The following is a 16,536-nucleotide window of genomic DNA, read 5'->3' on the forward strand; positions in this document are numbered from 1 at the left end:
ACTGCCTCAGCATATGACAACTTCTGCACTACTCTAACCCTGGAAACCTAAACCTGCCTCTCTCACAGGATATTTCTAATCCCCAGCCCCATGGGCACCCCTACAATTAATATATATCACTCCTTTCCCCAATGCTACACATTCCTTTGTCTCATGCCCTTCTGCACACTCCTTACACCTAGGAACCTCCCTCCTACACACTGCTGCCACATGCCCATAAGCTTGACACCTGTAAAAACGTAATGTATTTCAGCACAAAAGCTCATAACTTATATATCCTAACATCACTTTATTGGGTAAAGACTCATCAACATTTCAAAAGAACAGACAATGACTCTTCTGTTTCGCCACTCATGTCACCCTGTCTGTGTCTCAACAAACGAGAGCATCGAAAATCTTCCCCTTCATTTGGTCAGTTTTCACATTTACTGCTACCCCAGTAATCACTCCTTTCAATGGCGCCCTTTTCTTGAGAGCAAAACAATTCACATCTCTTGACCCCATTCATTTAATATGGAGCACCTGCTCCCTCTGACCTGCAGAAACACAAACAATTATCACAAGACAACTTCTGGTTACCCTCACCAACTCCGCAGGACCCAACTCTGTTTTCACCCACCTTGAAACCACAAATGGATCAGCCAAAGGGCAAGGGTCCACTTTTTCCAAAAACTTCACCCCTTCTGTCAGACTCATCTTTATCCTGACCGTGCCTCGGGCTCCAAGAACTACACCACACCTACCATCTCCGATACTTCGCCCTCATTCACTTCCAATTCTCCTCCTGTCTTCAACTCAACTCACGTTATATCATTCTTCTTTAATAAAGCATCTCCCTTTTTAACCAACTAAAGCTCACCCTCTTCTTCCTCCCTCTCTCAGACCTCTGCCTCTCTTTTCCCCCTGCATTCAACCTCTGTATTCCAATTTAACCAGCTGTCACAATCTCCGTAGAATCAGCACGAACCCCTTGGGATGTCAGCGTGGCCTGTTGCACTTCATGTCCCCTTTAAAATGAATAACACATCAATTTCTCGCGGTATCTGAAGGGGGGAAGGGTAATCTCGCGTTAGCATCACACCGCTTTCTGATTGGCCGACTGGGGTGTAATTGTAAAATGGCGCCCAGTGAAATCGGAGTGGAAAAGAAAAGGGAATGTATTAATAGAGACCGTGAGAAATCCAGCTCTAAAAGATCACAGAGACAATTTCTGACTCCAATGCACAAGAATAACGCTTCTACGGGCGTGTCCAAACAGTCAAGTTGGTCGGTCTGGGAGAAGAAGGCAGGGAGGGGAGTTAGCTGCAGTTAACGTTACAGTATCTGGAATACTGAACTAACAAGTTATTCTATCAACCGTATTATCTATTTTGTACTTTCATTGACATGCCATCTTCTATTTGCTCAAGAGCTGCACATTATTTTGTAGGCGGTTAACGTTAGTCAGCACCAGTAACCCACCTTTAACGCTACAGTAGTAACTTAACTAGCTAATGCAAATTTGTCATTTGTTCATTATCAATAAATATATGAACAATGGTTTAATTCCGTTAAATTTGAGGTCGTTTTGTCTGGTGTTCTCCCAAGTTGACCTACCTGCTCGAGCAAAGAAACAAGCAAGACATTCCAGTCGAGCGCATGCCCTAACTGTTAGTTGTTGTTCCGAGTGCTGGTGGTGATTTAATTCCCATGACTAGAAAAACACCGAGCTTTTGAGGCAGCCGCTGAATCCCGACCGCCCAGGCCATCAAATATAACCCTTTAGCTTCTGATGTCAAACGTTCCTGGATTCAACCACTGACAAAGTCCCGAGGGGCGTTGAGTTTGCTACGTTGCATGACGGTTTGTACTTAACAGTGCACACGGTTCTTCAACAGCCTTTGCGGTACGTTTGGTGGGCATGGCGAGGTGTGACAATTTAAAATCGTGCAGCACGGTAATATCTTGCATGTGCATTTCCCTGTGGATATATTTTTACATCGACTCTTTTTGGAATTAGCACAGCAAACATCTACTTGGAATAATTTGTATTATTAGCTTTGCTGCAAGGACTTTTATTTAAACGTTCCCTCCTTTGCAACAGACCAAATGTTTTGCAACAGAGTTCGACTAATGAATACACCCCTGGTCGTATAGTACCGTTTCCGTTTAATTCAACGTTGCACACTGTTCTGTCATACTGAAAGCAACACTTGCTGGACAGGAATCTAGATCCTACTATCTTCAGTGAGTGGACTGCCACAATAGTTAACATTTTCCTCAGCAAATATTATTGGTCTAAAACTTTATTTTCCATCCAAAACTGAAGCGTTTTCATTTTTCTTGTGAACCAACAAAATCTGGCTAGCTGTGTACCACAACCCCATTTATGTACAGCCATTGTAACTTACGCCTTCATGACAGTAAGTCATTAACGGCAGGGTTATGGTACAATACTAATTGACATGCATCTTGTTTGTCTCTGTCCACACAGACGCCCCTTCCCCATCACCTTAGAGTAGCGAATAGCATGGAGGGCTCGTTTGAGGAGCTAGTGAGGCTGAAGGTCCGCAGTGTCCCCCAGCATCGGATGAAGGAGTTCCTGGAGTCCCTGACCAACAAGAACTCGAGGCACTGCAGGAGTTCAACCAGCAGGGCGGTGTTGCCACCACAACCACCACGGTTTACCAGCAAGGGGGGGGGGGGTCAACTGCATCTACACAGACAGCAACGAGGTGGCTAGGTCACTGCTGGAACTGTCCTGGCCGGTAAGAGACTGAGGGCAGGAAAGAGAAGGTACAGTTAATGAAAGACAAGATGGAGTTGGTGACATTATCCATAGTATAACCACATTGTGCTCTACCTTCAGCAACAACAGGTACAGGTGTCCCAGCAGAAGGTGATGTCATGACAGCAGCAGCTCTCGCCCCATATGACCACAGCCAATGCCGCAAGGCCAAGACATAATACAGGTCAGAACTTTTTCCTCGCTCTCCTTTCTCTCCCTTCTTTCTCACTCATCATTCTGTCTCTCTCTCTCACTGCCACACTCCTAAAAATGAGTGCCAATTACTACAGTGCATTCAGATAGTATTCAGACCCCCTTGATTTATTCCCGATTGTTACGTTACAGCCTTATTCTAAAATTGATACAATTATCTTTCCCCCCTCAATCTACACATACTACCAAATTATGACAAAGCAAATACAGGTTTAGACTTTTGCAAAAAAAAAAAAAGTTAATCACATTTACCCTTTACTCAGTACTTTATTGCAGCAATTACAGTTTGAGTATTCTTGGGTATGACCATACAAGCTTGGCACACCTATATTTGGGGATTTTTTTCCCCCCATTCCTCTCTGCAGATCCTCTCAAGCTCTGTCAGGTTGGATGGAGAGCGTCGCTGCACAGCTATTTTCAATTCTCTCCAGAGATGTTAGATCAGTTTTAAGTCCGGGCTCTGGCTGGGCCACTCAAGGACATTCAGAGACTTGTCCCGAAGCCACTCCTGTGTTGTTCTGGCTGTGTGCTTAGGGTCGTTCTTCCGTTAGGTGAACCGTCGCCACAGTTGGAGTCCTGAGCGCTCTGGAGCAGGTTTCCATCAAGGATCTTGCTGTACTTTGCTCAATTCATCTTTCCCTTGATCCTGACTAATCTCCCAGTCCCTGCCGAAGAAAAACACCCCCACAGATGCTGCCACCACCATGCTTCACCGTAGGGATGGTGCCAGGATTCCTCCAGATGTGACGCTTGGCATTCAGGCCAAAGAGTTCAATCTTGGTTTTATCACACCAGATAATCTTGTTTCTCATGGTCTGGGAGTTCTTTAGGTGCCTTTTGGCAAACTACAAGCGGGCTGTCATGTGCCCAACGGGTTCTTGGTCACCTCCCTGACCAAGGCCCTTCTCCCCCGATTGCTCGGTTTGGCCAGGTGGCCAGCTCTAGGAAGAGTCTTGGTGGTTCCAAACTTCTTCCATTTAAGAATGATGGAGGCCAATGCGTTGTTGGACCTTCAATGCTACAGAAATGTTTTGGTACCCTTCCCCAGATCTGTACCTCAACACAATCCTGTCTCGGAGCTCTACGGACAATTCCTTCGACCTCATGGCTTGGTTTTTGCTCTGACATGCACGGTTAACTTTGGGACCTTATATAGACAGGTGTGTTTTTCCAAATGATGTCCAATCAATTGATTTTACCACAGGTGTACTCCAATCAAGTTGTAGAAACATCTCAAGGATGATCAATGGAAACAGTATGCACCGGAGCTCAATTTCGAGTCTCATAGCAAAGGGTCTGAATACTTATGTAAATAAGTTTTTATTTTTAATACAGTTGCAAACATTTCTAAGCCCTTTTTTTACTTTGTTATTATGGGGTATTGTGTGTATATTGAGGGGGAAAAATACAATTTAATCAATTTTAGAATAAGGCTGTAACATAACAAAATGTGGAAAAAGTCAAGGGGTCTGAAGACTATCCGAATGCGCTGTATTGCTAAGAGGTTAAGTAAAATGTATATGTAAAAGCTACTTTCCTGTAAGTGCAGGTCGGGGGGCAACAGCAGGACCAGGTGGTTGGGGGCCAGGTGCTGCAGCTGCCCTCATCTTCCCATCAACAGCTACAGGGGGTCACCACAGCCCAACTATTACAGTCTGGGGACATCACAGAGCAACTGTAACAACAGGTACACATAAACACACAGCAGTTGGTGTACACATATACCTAACGAGTAATGTATTTAAACATCTCTCTCTCCCTCTCCTCCCTCTGATGCAGGCCCAGTTGGTGGCAGGTGGACAGCAGATCCCAATCCAGACAGTGGAAGCTCTCTCCCCCACGCAGCAGCAGTATTCTCCCCAGGGGAGCATCATCCAGATCACCTCCCTGCAGCCAGCCAAGAAGCGTAAGGTGGACATGCCCATCAGTGTCCTACGCCCTGCCTGGTCAGCAGCTGGCCACTGTACTAGCCACCCCCAGGGTCAGGGACAGCAGCAGAGCCACATGTCTCTGAGGACAGACGTGTTGACTGTAGATCGCAGCCACCGGTACAGCATTACAGGTACCATCACCAGCCCCACTGGAGAGACCTGGACCATCCCTGTCTACTCTTCCCCGCCAGGGTCACGTGGTCAGTGTGGTGTTACACACATTGCCAACCCCAGGAGGCATACAGTGCCATGCAGGTTGCCGGGGGAACTACAGTGTTAATGGCACACACTACGTCAACGCAAGTTCCTATTGGCTCGGGTCATGCGGTTTCCACGCTGATGGGGTGGTCGGGGGGGGGTCATGAGGAGGTGTAGTACCAGACGGTGGCGGCCAGCTCTGTTTCCAGCCCAGTTCATGAACAGGAACATTCACACCGCGCAGTCACTCATCTGGGACCCCCAGCAGCAGGTATTGGACACACAGAGAGGGTTGCAGGTCCAGGACTCACAGCAACTACAGGTAACTTTACTAAGCCGTTATAGATTAGAATTCTAAAAGCCCCAAACATCTAAACTCAGCAAAAAAAGAAACGTCCCTTTTTCAGGACTCTGTCTTTGTAACGATCGTCTGGAAGAGGGGACCAAGATGCAGCGTGGTAAGTGGTCATAATGATTTCTAATGAGACACTTCAAAAATAAACAGGAAAAACAAATGCCAACAGTTCTGCCAGGTGAACACACACAAGACAGAAAACAACTACCCACAAAACCCCAAAGGAAAACAGGCTGCCTAAGTATGATTCCTAATCAGAGATAACGATACACAGCTGCCTCTGATTAGGAACCCTACTCGGCCCAAAACAAAGAAATACAAAAACACAGAAAAAGGAACATAGAACGCCCACCCAATGTAACACCCTGGCCTAACCAAAATAAAGAACAAAAAACCCCTCTCTATGGCCAGGGCGTTACAGTCTTAAAAAAGATAATTCGTAAAAATTCAAATAACTTCACAGATCTTCATTGTAAAGGGTTTAAACACTGTTTCCCATGCCTTTTTCAATGAACCATAAACAATTAATGAACATGCACAAGTGGAACGGTTGTTAAGACACTAACAGCTTACAGACAGTAGGCAATTAAGGTCACAGTTATGAAAACTTAGGACACTAAAGAGGCTTTTCTATTTACTCTGAAAAACACCAAAAGAAAGACACCCAGGGTCCCTGCTTATCTGCATGAACGTGCCTTAGGCATGCTGCAAGGAGGCATGAGGACTGCAGATGTGGTCAGGGCAATAAATTGCAATGTCCGTACTGCGAGACGCCTAAGACAGTGCTACAGGGAGACGAGACGGACAGCTGATCATCCTCGCAGTGGCAGACCACGTGTAACAACACCTGCACAGGATCGGTACATCCGAACATCACTCCTGCGGGACAGGTACAGGATGGCAACAACTGCCTGAGTTACACCAGGGACACACAATCCCTCCATCAGTGGTCAGACTGTCCGCGAGAGGCTGGACTGAGGGCTTGTAGGCCTCTTGTAAGGCAGGTCCTCACCAAACATCACTGGACCAGACAGGACTGGCAAACAGTGCTCTTCACTGATGAGTCGTGGTTTCGTCTCACCAGGGGTGATGGTCCGATTCGCGTTTATCGTCAAAGGAATGAGTGTTACACTGAGGCCTGTGCTCTGGAGCGGGATCGATTTGGAGGTGGAGGATCCATCATGGTCTGGGGCCGTGTGTCACAGTATCATCGGACTGAGCTTGTCATTGCTGGCAAACTCAACGCTGTGCATTACAGGGAAGACATCCTCCTCCCTCATGTGGTACCCTTCCTGCAGGCTCATCCTGACATGACCCTCCAGCATGATAATGCCACCAGCCATACTGCTCATTCTGTGCGTGATTTCCTGCAAGACAGGAATGTCAGTGTTCTGCCATGGCCAGCGAAGAGCTTGGATCTCAATCCCATTTGAGCACGTCTGGGACCTGTTGGATCGGAGGGTGAGGGCTAGGGCTAGGGCCATTCTCCCCAGAAATGTCCGGGAACTTGCAGGTGCCTTGGTGGAAGAGTGGGGTAAACTCTCACAGCAAGAACTGGAAAATCTGGTGCAGTCCATGAGGAGATGCACTGCAGTACTTAATGCAGCTGGTGGCCGCACCAGATGCTTACTGTTACTTTTGATATTGAGTGTTCAGTGTGTCTGTTGTTGAATCTTGTGTTCATACAAATATTTACATGTTAAGTTTGTTGAAAATAAACGTAGTTGACAGTGAGAGGACATTTCTTTTTTGCAGAGTTTATAACCTTTATTTAACCAGGAAAAGCCCATTTGAGACCCAGTCTCCTTTGTCAAGGGAGACCTGGCCAAGAAGGTAGCAACAATTAATACGTTACAGAATTAAAACATACAATTCAACAACATGATTCAGCCTAAAAAAAAAAAGGTGTCCAGTCTCTCTGTAAGACGGAGGAGGTTGCATGCATATACAACAAGTCACCATAATCAATTACAGAGATGAATGTGACCTGAACAAGCTTCTTTCTAGCCATAATCGGAAAGCAAGCATTATTATGAAAATAAAAATCAAATTTCAATTTAAGCTTCCACACGATTATCCATATGAACTTTAAAGGACAACTTGTCATCTAACCATATACCCAGGTATTTGTAGGATTACGCTTTCAATGGATAAGCTACCAGATGTGACAATGCTTACCTTCTCTGGCTGAGTGCGAGCTCTGGTAAAGACCAGTTTGAGACCGTTAAGGGAGGCCTGCAGTGACTGAAAAGCAGTCTGGAGCTCTTCAACAGCCTGAATCAGAGGAGGAGCACATGAATGTATGACTATCATCTGCATAAAGATGCGACTTTGCTGGTTGCATCCCATTTCCCAGATCATTAATAAAAATTGAGGACAAAACAGGAGTTAAAATGGAACCCTGGGGGACACCTCTATTCATCTCAAGAAAGCTAGACTTGTGATTGTCAGCATATACACATTGTGTTCTGTCGAAGATAATTGGTTTACGAACTTACTGGCCCTCCACTGACACCAATGTTACTGAGTCTAGCTAGCAACAGTTCATGGTCCACTGAATCAAAGGCCTTTGATAAATCAACAAACAGAGCAGCACATTGTTGCTTTTTATCAAGTGCATTTATGTTATTTGCCACTGCCATAGCTGCAGTTGTGGTGCTGTGCCCTGATCTAAAGCCAGACTGAACCCCGCTCAGTATGTTATTTTCAGTTAAGAAGTTTAACTGTAAGTTCACTAGGGAGTCATAGACTTTGGAGAGAACTATTGTCCTTAGCATCTGAGGGATCTCCACCTTTTAGTAGTGAGGCCTGGGCCCCACCATTATCAAAAACTGAACCAGCAGATATGACGTGCTTGTTAAAAACCCTTACAATATCAGCTTTATCCTTCACTTCATTAGAATCCATCATTAAATGGTCAGGAAGGCCAGAGGATACATTAGAACCTGACACTGATTTGATTAGCTTCCAGAACTTGGCAAGGTTGTTTTAGGTTATGTGACTGCATTTATATAGAAATCTGATTTGGACTTCCTGATCAAGCTTGTACATTTTGTTTCTTAGTGCGCTAAGAGGCCCAGTCAATAGGAGCAAGTGTATGTCTAGCTTGAGCCCAAGAGACAGCTCTTTCTAATTAATTCTGCCAAGTTATCTGAAAACCAGGGATTGTCCCTTCCACTGATTATACATTTCTTCACTGGGGCATGCTTATCACAAATTAACACAAATTTGTGTTTGGCTTTGGTCTTTTTTGTATTTCTAACACAAGCAATTGCACAGTGATTACTGACATCATTACATAATATCCCAGTCGATGTGTATTTGTGAGGGGTATTCGTTAGAATAATGTCCAATAGCGTTGATTTGTTAGGTGCTCTGGGATTCGGTCTTATAGGCGCATTAATTGATTGATTGAGCAAGATTCAGAGAGTCACACAGTTCTTTAAAAGAGTCCGATACAGATGTAAGCATGTCCCAGTACAAATAGCCTAAAATAATACATTCTGAGTAATTTAGCTTGTACAGGACAGCAGAAAGAGTTAAGTGTGTGTCCCGAAGCCGAGGGCGGTCTGTAGCAGCCGACTACAGTGATGTGGGAGTCCTTTTATATATGTTCAATTTAACCGCAAGTGTGGGAGATAATGTAATATAAATAGGTGTAGTTGCTATGCTGAAGTAGCAAGGACATAAGTACATTGGCCATAGGAAGAGAAGATGACACCCAGTACAATTGCTATTTCTGAAAAGGGTAACATAACAAAGATTACATTGAGCTAAACGAACAAGCAAAGATAGCCAAGGCCATAAGTACATTTAGGACAGCTGGACATACCAATGTCAGAAGGACACAGGAAGGAGGATGGTAGCAAAATGACCAACAGGTGAAACATGAACATGCAATGCATGTATTATTTTTGTATGACATGAAGGGGTCCCGCCACCATTATAACCTAACCGGAAGCAGATTTGGGCGTGAACAAGCAAAGAACTCAGACTAAAATATAATGGTGGCAGAAGGACTAAGGGAAGTAACTTAATTTACATATGGGATGTACCCATATGCTGTATGTTTATAAAAGCAGAGCCAGTGCTCTGTTGGTTGTTCCATGGACCAGCTCGGCTTTGCTACTTTGTATTAAAGTCTATATTGAATTCACAAGTTCTTGTAAGAGTGTTATATTTCTGAGGCAATATTCCACGACACAAGCAATTCTAAATGTTTGGCTTTGGTAATCGAGATAATTTCAGGTTTTTAAAATTGCAACCCCTCCTCCTTTACTCAGTTCTAAAAACCGTGTACCATCAATAGAAATCGAGTGATTTGACACATTTCTTTAGCCAAGTTTCTGATAAAGCTATTATGTCGTATTTGCCCATATTATAATCATGTCTATTTTTGGAAATAGACTTCTGACATTAACATGGTAGAGGCCAAAACCTGCGCTGTTTTTAGAACCATAGGGAGTCGGTAGAGATTGCATGGCGTCTACCGGCCCAGGGTTTCGTCGCACATTACCAGAGATAAACAATAAAAGCATAACAATATATCTCAGTTGCACAAAGAGTGAGGATTTGGCGGAGCCAGCACCATTGTCAATGAAACGAGTGGTCTTTCGACACAGAAAACAAGTGTAATTCAAGAGTTTGAGATTTTGGAAGTATTCTATAATGTGTAGGCCCACTTGCGTTTGAGAGAGGTACAAATGCAGAGAAAGACCAAGTTCTTGGTGGTATTGACATGATGGTCTTGTCGGAGTGTTTGCAAATTATAGGGCATAAAGCGGTGACAATTCACTCACCCATTTGATCATTCAAACTATTTAATGTAGGAAGGCATTGAGTAAAGAGCAAGCACAGTAACAGATACATAATGCTGTTTTTTAGAGGTCTTTCAGCACAGGTGACGACCAGTAGACGTTGTTTACAACGACGTAGATTTTCCCAGTGGTGTAAAAATACTTTAAAGTACTACTTAAATAGTTTTTGGGGTATCTACAGTGCGTTCGGAAAGTGTTTTTCCCCCCAAAAATAAGGCTTAACAAAACGTAGCAATGTCCCCATCAATCTACACGCATTACCCCATAATGACAAAGCAAAAAGTTTACATTTTTGCAAATGTATAAAAAAACTGCCATCACATTTACATTGGTATTCAGACCCTTTACTCAGTACTTTGTTGAAGCACCTTTGGCAGCAATTAAAGCCTTGTCTTCTTGGGTACGACGCTACAAGCTTGGTACACATGTATTTGGGTAGTTCCTCCCATTCTTCTCTGCAGATCCTCTCAAGCTCCGGCAGGTTGGATGGGGAGCGTTGCTGCACAGCTATTTTCAGGTCTCTCGAGATGTTCGATCGGGTTCAAGTCCAGGCTCTGGCTGGGCCACTCAAAGACATTCAGAGACTTGTCCCGAAGCCACTCCTGCATTGTCTTGGCTGTGTGCTTAGGGTTGTTGCCCTGTTGGAGCGAAGGTTCACCCCAGTCTGAGGTCCCGATCGCTCTGGAGCAGGTTTTCTTCAAGGATCTCTCTGTACTTTGCTCCGTTCATCTTTTCCTCGATCCTGACTAATCTTCCAATCCCTGCCGCTGAAAAACATCCCCACAGCATGATGCAGCTACCACCATGCTTCATCGTAGGGATGGTGCCAGGTTTCCTCCAGACGTGACACTTGGCATTCAGGCCAAAGAATTCAATCTTGGTTTCATCAGACTAGAGAATCTTGTTTCTAATTATTTGAGAGTCCTTTAGGGGCCTTTTGGCAAACTCCCAAGTGGACTGTTGTGCCTTTTACTGAGGAGTGGCTTCTGTCTTGCCACTCTACCATAAAGGCCTGATTGGTGGAGTGCTGCTGAGATGGTTGTCCTTCTGGATGGTTCTCCCATCTCCACAGAGGAACTCTTGAGCTCTGTCAGTGACCATCGGGTTCTTGGTCACCTTTCTGATCAAGGCCCTTCTCTCCCATTTGGCCGGGTGGCCAGCTCTAGTTAGTCTTGGTGGTTCCAAACTTCTTCCATTTAAGAATGATGGAGGCCACTGTGTTCTTGGGGACCTTCAATGCTGCAGACATTTTTTGGTACCCTTCCCCAGATCTGTGCCTCGACACAATCCTGTCTCGGAGCTCCTAAGTTGTAGAAACATCTCAAGGATGATCAATGGAAACAGGATGCACCTGAGCTCAATTTCAAGTCTCATAGCAAAGTGGCTGAATACTTATGTAAATAACATATTTCTGTTTGACATTTTTGCTAAAACACTTTTGACTTTGTCATTATGGAGTAATGTGTGTAGATGAGGATTTTAATTATTTAATCCATTTTAGAATAAGGCTGTAACGTAACAAGATCTGGAAAAGTCAAGGGGTCTGAATACTTTCCGAATGCACTGTATTTCTGGATATTTTTTTTTGCTGGTGTTAACCAGTCTTGCTCACTGCTACTTGTTTCTTTTTGTCATGATTATGCCTCTGTTGCAGTTTCTTCCATTTTTTTTCTTTCACTTTCGTAGTTGTTTTCCTGACCTGAGTATTGCCCAGCCATGAACAGGTATATGGAGTCACCTGAAAGTTCACACACAGGATGTACTTTTCTCTCTGTTTGTTACTGGACTGAACAGACCTGTGCTGATCTCATTGAGCTGGCTGGAGGCACAGTGAATGATGCGCAGGCCATAGTGCCCCCCTTAACGACTATCACCACAGTGGCAGTGAACGACTTGCAGACCTTTGGCCCCTGACCAGGGTTGTGTTCAATTGGAGCAAAAGGGAGAAAACACTTTGAAAACAGAAGAGGTGCCACATGAATTTGTCATTTAGGAACACTGACTTTTGCTTTCTTTTTGAAAATGTTTTTTTCAAGCCAGGCTTATTGTCACGGTTGACAAACCACTTTTATTAATTTTTTTAATGGACAAAACACAGCCTGTAGCTACCATAGGAGGGAGTCTAACAGCACTAATGACTGGTGAAAGGTGAGCATGTCTTGGGGGGTATGATATTTGTGCGTCATCATTCACGATTCATTCAGGATTATCCGTAAGCATGGTAGCATCCACATGAATGTATACGTGTTTAGAAACATATTATATTCTTATTTACAATAAAAGTGACACTACATTATTTCCCATTGATGGGTTTGGATTTCTGAGCTTTAACTATTATTAATCATTAGTTATAATAGAGACATGTCTATCTGGCACAAAATAATCCGAAACACAACCAAAACAAACAGCAAATGCAGCCAACAAATTTGTAGTCGCAAGCTTGATGTGCTATGAATATGGAACCAAATATGTACAAAAAGTGCTCTAATTTCTAAACCGTTCACCTGATATGGATGAAAACACCCTCAAATTAAGGCTTTAACATAGTGATTGTCATTTGAAATCCAAAGTACTGGAGTACTGAGCCAAAACAACAGAGAATGTGTCACTGTCCCAATATTTTTGGAGCACACAATTTAAATACATGTTTGAGCTATGTTTGTTTTGGTCTTACCTTACTGGAGGTCCCACACTCCCTCCACTCAGCCAGTGAATTAGACACTGATGGACTAATATGTACTGCTCCTGGCGACACACAGCGAGGGATCAAAACATTAAGAACATTCCACAGGTACTGAAGACGACATGATTATGCATTTCACTGGAAGGGAACATTGTAACAAGCTGAGCTCTTGAACTCGTAAATCTTGATATAGGACAGGGGTGTGGGTTATTCTAGAAAAGAGAGTTGAATGTTCTCTTACAAAGAAACTTGCCAACCGAGAGGAGCCTTCAAAGAGGGATAGGGCAGCTGAATGGTTATACAGTATAGTATCAAGTTGTAGTAGTAGCTAGGTAATCACGAGCCATTATCAAAACAGAATAAAACAAGGCCTAGAGACAAACTACTTTCAGCATCAACAACTGAAGGCATGGAGACAAACATCTATCTGTTGATGATGTAACAACAAGGATCCTAATGAATCACTGTCCCAGTGCACATTTTTGTTCTATCCCAGTACTAGTGGACTGACCAGGTTCTGGACCATCATGACTCTGTCGTCTCAGGTCCTCCATGGCTGCTCCAACGTCAGGTTGGATGCTACACACAGCTGCATCAGCCACAGGAGAATCACAAACGTCCCTGACTACCCCACACCTGCACTGAGAGAGAGATTCAAACAGGATTTAAGAGGTATCCTCTGCACTGACACACACCATTGGAGGCTGCTGAGGGGAGGACGGCTCATAATAATGTCTGGAATGGAGTCAATGGAAGGGTATCAAACACGTGGTTTCCATTTAACCCCCTGGTCCAGCTAGGCAGGGTAGTAATAGTGTGTTACTGTCCTGTCTATGGGACAGCCCCTCGGAAACACCGACACACTCACTATCAACACAACCACACACACTATCAACACTCTACCACACACAACATACACAGACGATTAAACTTGGAAATAGCCTAAATCTGTTGACCAGTGGCTGAGACTAATGGTGTTACATTAAAATAGATGACAATCTCGGCCTCACCTGTCGTAAGTGAATGGTGGTGACGAAATAATCTGGACCCCGTTTACGAGACACTGTGGTAACCTTTACCACTCTGTACTCAGTACTCATCACACAGCACCTGGAGTAACATGGTCTAACTAATAAAAGTAGAGAAACTACTGCATGCACAGCAGGAAATGTGACACTTCTGACACATTTTGGTAGATACACCCACACTCTGTGCAGCACCCAAATCAATAGTGGCAAGAATATGCTCATGAAGATTCTTCCTAACTTCATGGGCAGCATTGAGAGCAATGTAAAACCAGAAGAACTATGCAAGTCTATTGGTCAAACTTGATGCTGTGAATGTAATACCCATGAAGGTATTACCCATGAAGGTTTTATACATTGAGTATTGTTCAGTGTCCAATCACCATGAAATCCCTCACTCATCATGTCCTTCTGTTTCAGGGCAGTCACCATGATCCTAACATTCTGCTCCCACACCATCCTCCAGAAGTCAGCCATGGTGCTGCGCAAATGACCCTGGCTACAGATTAAGTCTGGCTCTGTACAGCCCCCTGAAGAGCAGACAGCTGACTTGATGAATGGATATATGGACAGACAGATAAACAGACAGAGAGTACTTACAGGGACATAACTAGCGTTGATATAGCTTCACTCAACAGTGGTAATCTGAAATCACAGATCAATGTGATCAGAAAATGGGAAGCATTACCAAACATGGGAGAGATGTGAAGGTTGTGTTCATGTGTTTAGATACAGCAGGTTATATGGTCATGGTAATTACACTCCTATTACTCAGGGGCAGCATGTGGTGGTGCTATGATATGGTGTGTGCTATGATACTCTCAAGGCAGTATGTAGGGGTATCTGTTCTCTCTGTTGGTCTTTCAGGTCTCCAGCCCTGGTAGTGAGTTCTTTACCATCATCCAGCTCCTGAAGAATAAACAGCTAATGGGACACTATGAAACAGCCAAAGCAGACACTGCACAAAGACTCCAAAGCACAATCATCTACCGTATGGTGTGATGGCCTAGATTAGTGAGTTTGGTTTACCTCAAACCGGAAACCACTGTTGCCCTTGGCAGCGAGTGATTGAAATCACAGGTGGAATTCCTGTAGTATATGTGCCCGTGAAAGCACCCTTATTCTATGTGGCAATATGGCAACAGTCCTCAGCCAATAAAAAATGCCTTTTAAACAACTCTTTAAATTGAGCTCCAATTTTCCTCAAAGTGGTGTTTTTACAAGTGACTACACCCATAATGTTCTTAATACCATCATTCCATGCTTCTGGGTTGGACTTGAGAAAACAACAATAGGCTAAAACACTTCACTCACAGCACTCAATCAGTTACTGTATATAAACTACTGAAAGGTTACTTTTCTCTTCCATATTTTAGCAGATGCTCTTATCCAGAGCAATTAGGGTTAAGTGCCTTGCACAAGGCACAGCAACAGATTGTTCACCTAGTTGGCTCAGGGATTCGAACCTTTCGGTTACTGGCCCAACGCTTTAACCGCTCAGCTACCTGCCACCCATACCATTTCACAAAGACTCAAGTTATTATATCCACTCCTTCAGTGACATTCAGAGTTCCTCACATCATGTTTGTTAGGGATGCAGAGATTAGGCAAAGCTTCCCCTGGTAACCAAGAACGGAAGTATAGTGTAGAGGGGGCCAGGCTGGTGAGGTGTTGTTGGGTAGTTTTAAAAGAAATGTGATCAGATGATCACAAAGCCAAATCCCCCACCCACCCCTGCTAGCTAAAGAGGAATTTGGACACACAGTGGCTCTCACACACACACAAGGATTTGAACACCAACCTAAGAACACTATAAAAACCTGCACCAACAGGTCTACAACTCAAAACACAGGTAAAGCACAGAGTGAGCAATCCCAGCCTAGTGTTCCTTATGTTAGTATTACCTTTGTAAGTGCTCCTTTGAGTGAGAAAGAGTTTAGAGAGCAACGGGGGCTCTTCCTGTCGATGTGTTATGTCCTGTCAAGTTGTCTGTCTCCAATTATCCAAGCCACCACATTTTATTCTCTCTCAATTCAATTCAAAGGGCTTTATTGGCATGGGAAACATGTTTACATTGCCAAAGCAAGTGAATAGATAAATGAAAGTGAAATAAACAATCAAAAATGAACAGTAAACATTACACTCACAAATGTTTCAGAGAAATAGAGACATTTCAAATGTCATATTGTGGCTATGTACAGTGTTATAACGGTAGTTAAAGTACAAAAGAGAAAATAAATAAACATAAATATGGGTTGTATTTACAATGGTGTTTGTTTTTCACTGGTTGCCCTTTTCTTGTGGCAACAGGTCACAAATCATGCTGCTGTGTTTTCACGTCATGGTATTTCAGCCAACAGATATGGGAGTTTATCAAAACTGGATTTGTTCAAAAAAAATGTGGGTTTGTGTAATCTGAGGGAAAAATGTGTCTCTAATATGGGCATACATCTGGCAGGTTAGGACGTGCAGCTCACTTTGCACCTCCTTTTGTGGGCAGTGTGCACATAGCCTGTCTTCTCTTGAGAGCCAGGTCTGCCTTCAGCA

The 16,536-nt window shown here is 43.8% G+C and overlaps 1 long non-coding RNA gene across 2 annotated transcripts; it reads left to right on the plus strand.

Annotated features, from left to right (window-relative positions):
- The first annotated feature begins 1,110 nt into the window (after positions 1-1,110).
- Positions 1,111-12,577, plus strand: LOC106571868 (uncharacterized). 2 transcript variants are annotated; one of them, XR_014380653.1, is made up of 6 exons: positions 1,111-2,226; positions 2,474-2,747; positions 2,849-2,951; positions 4,530-4,667; positions 4,760-5,431; positions 5,517-12,577. It is a non-coding gene; the product is annotated as an uncharacterized LOC106571868 (long non-coding RNA). The 2 variants fall into 2 exon arrangements; XR_001321022.3 differs by having other exon boundaries at positions 4,760-12,577.
- The last annotated feature ends 3,959 nt before the right edge of the window (positions 12,578-16,536 follow it).

This window comes from Salmo salar, chromosome 15 (genome assembly GCF_965601325.2).
Source record: "Salmo salar chromosome 15, fSalSal1, whole genome shotgun sequence".
Taxonomy (NCBI): domain Eukaryota; kingdom Metazoa; phylum Chordata; class Actinopteri; order Salmoniformes; family Salmonidae; genus Salmo; species Salmo salar.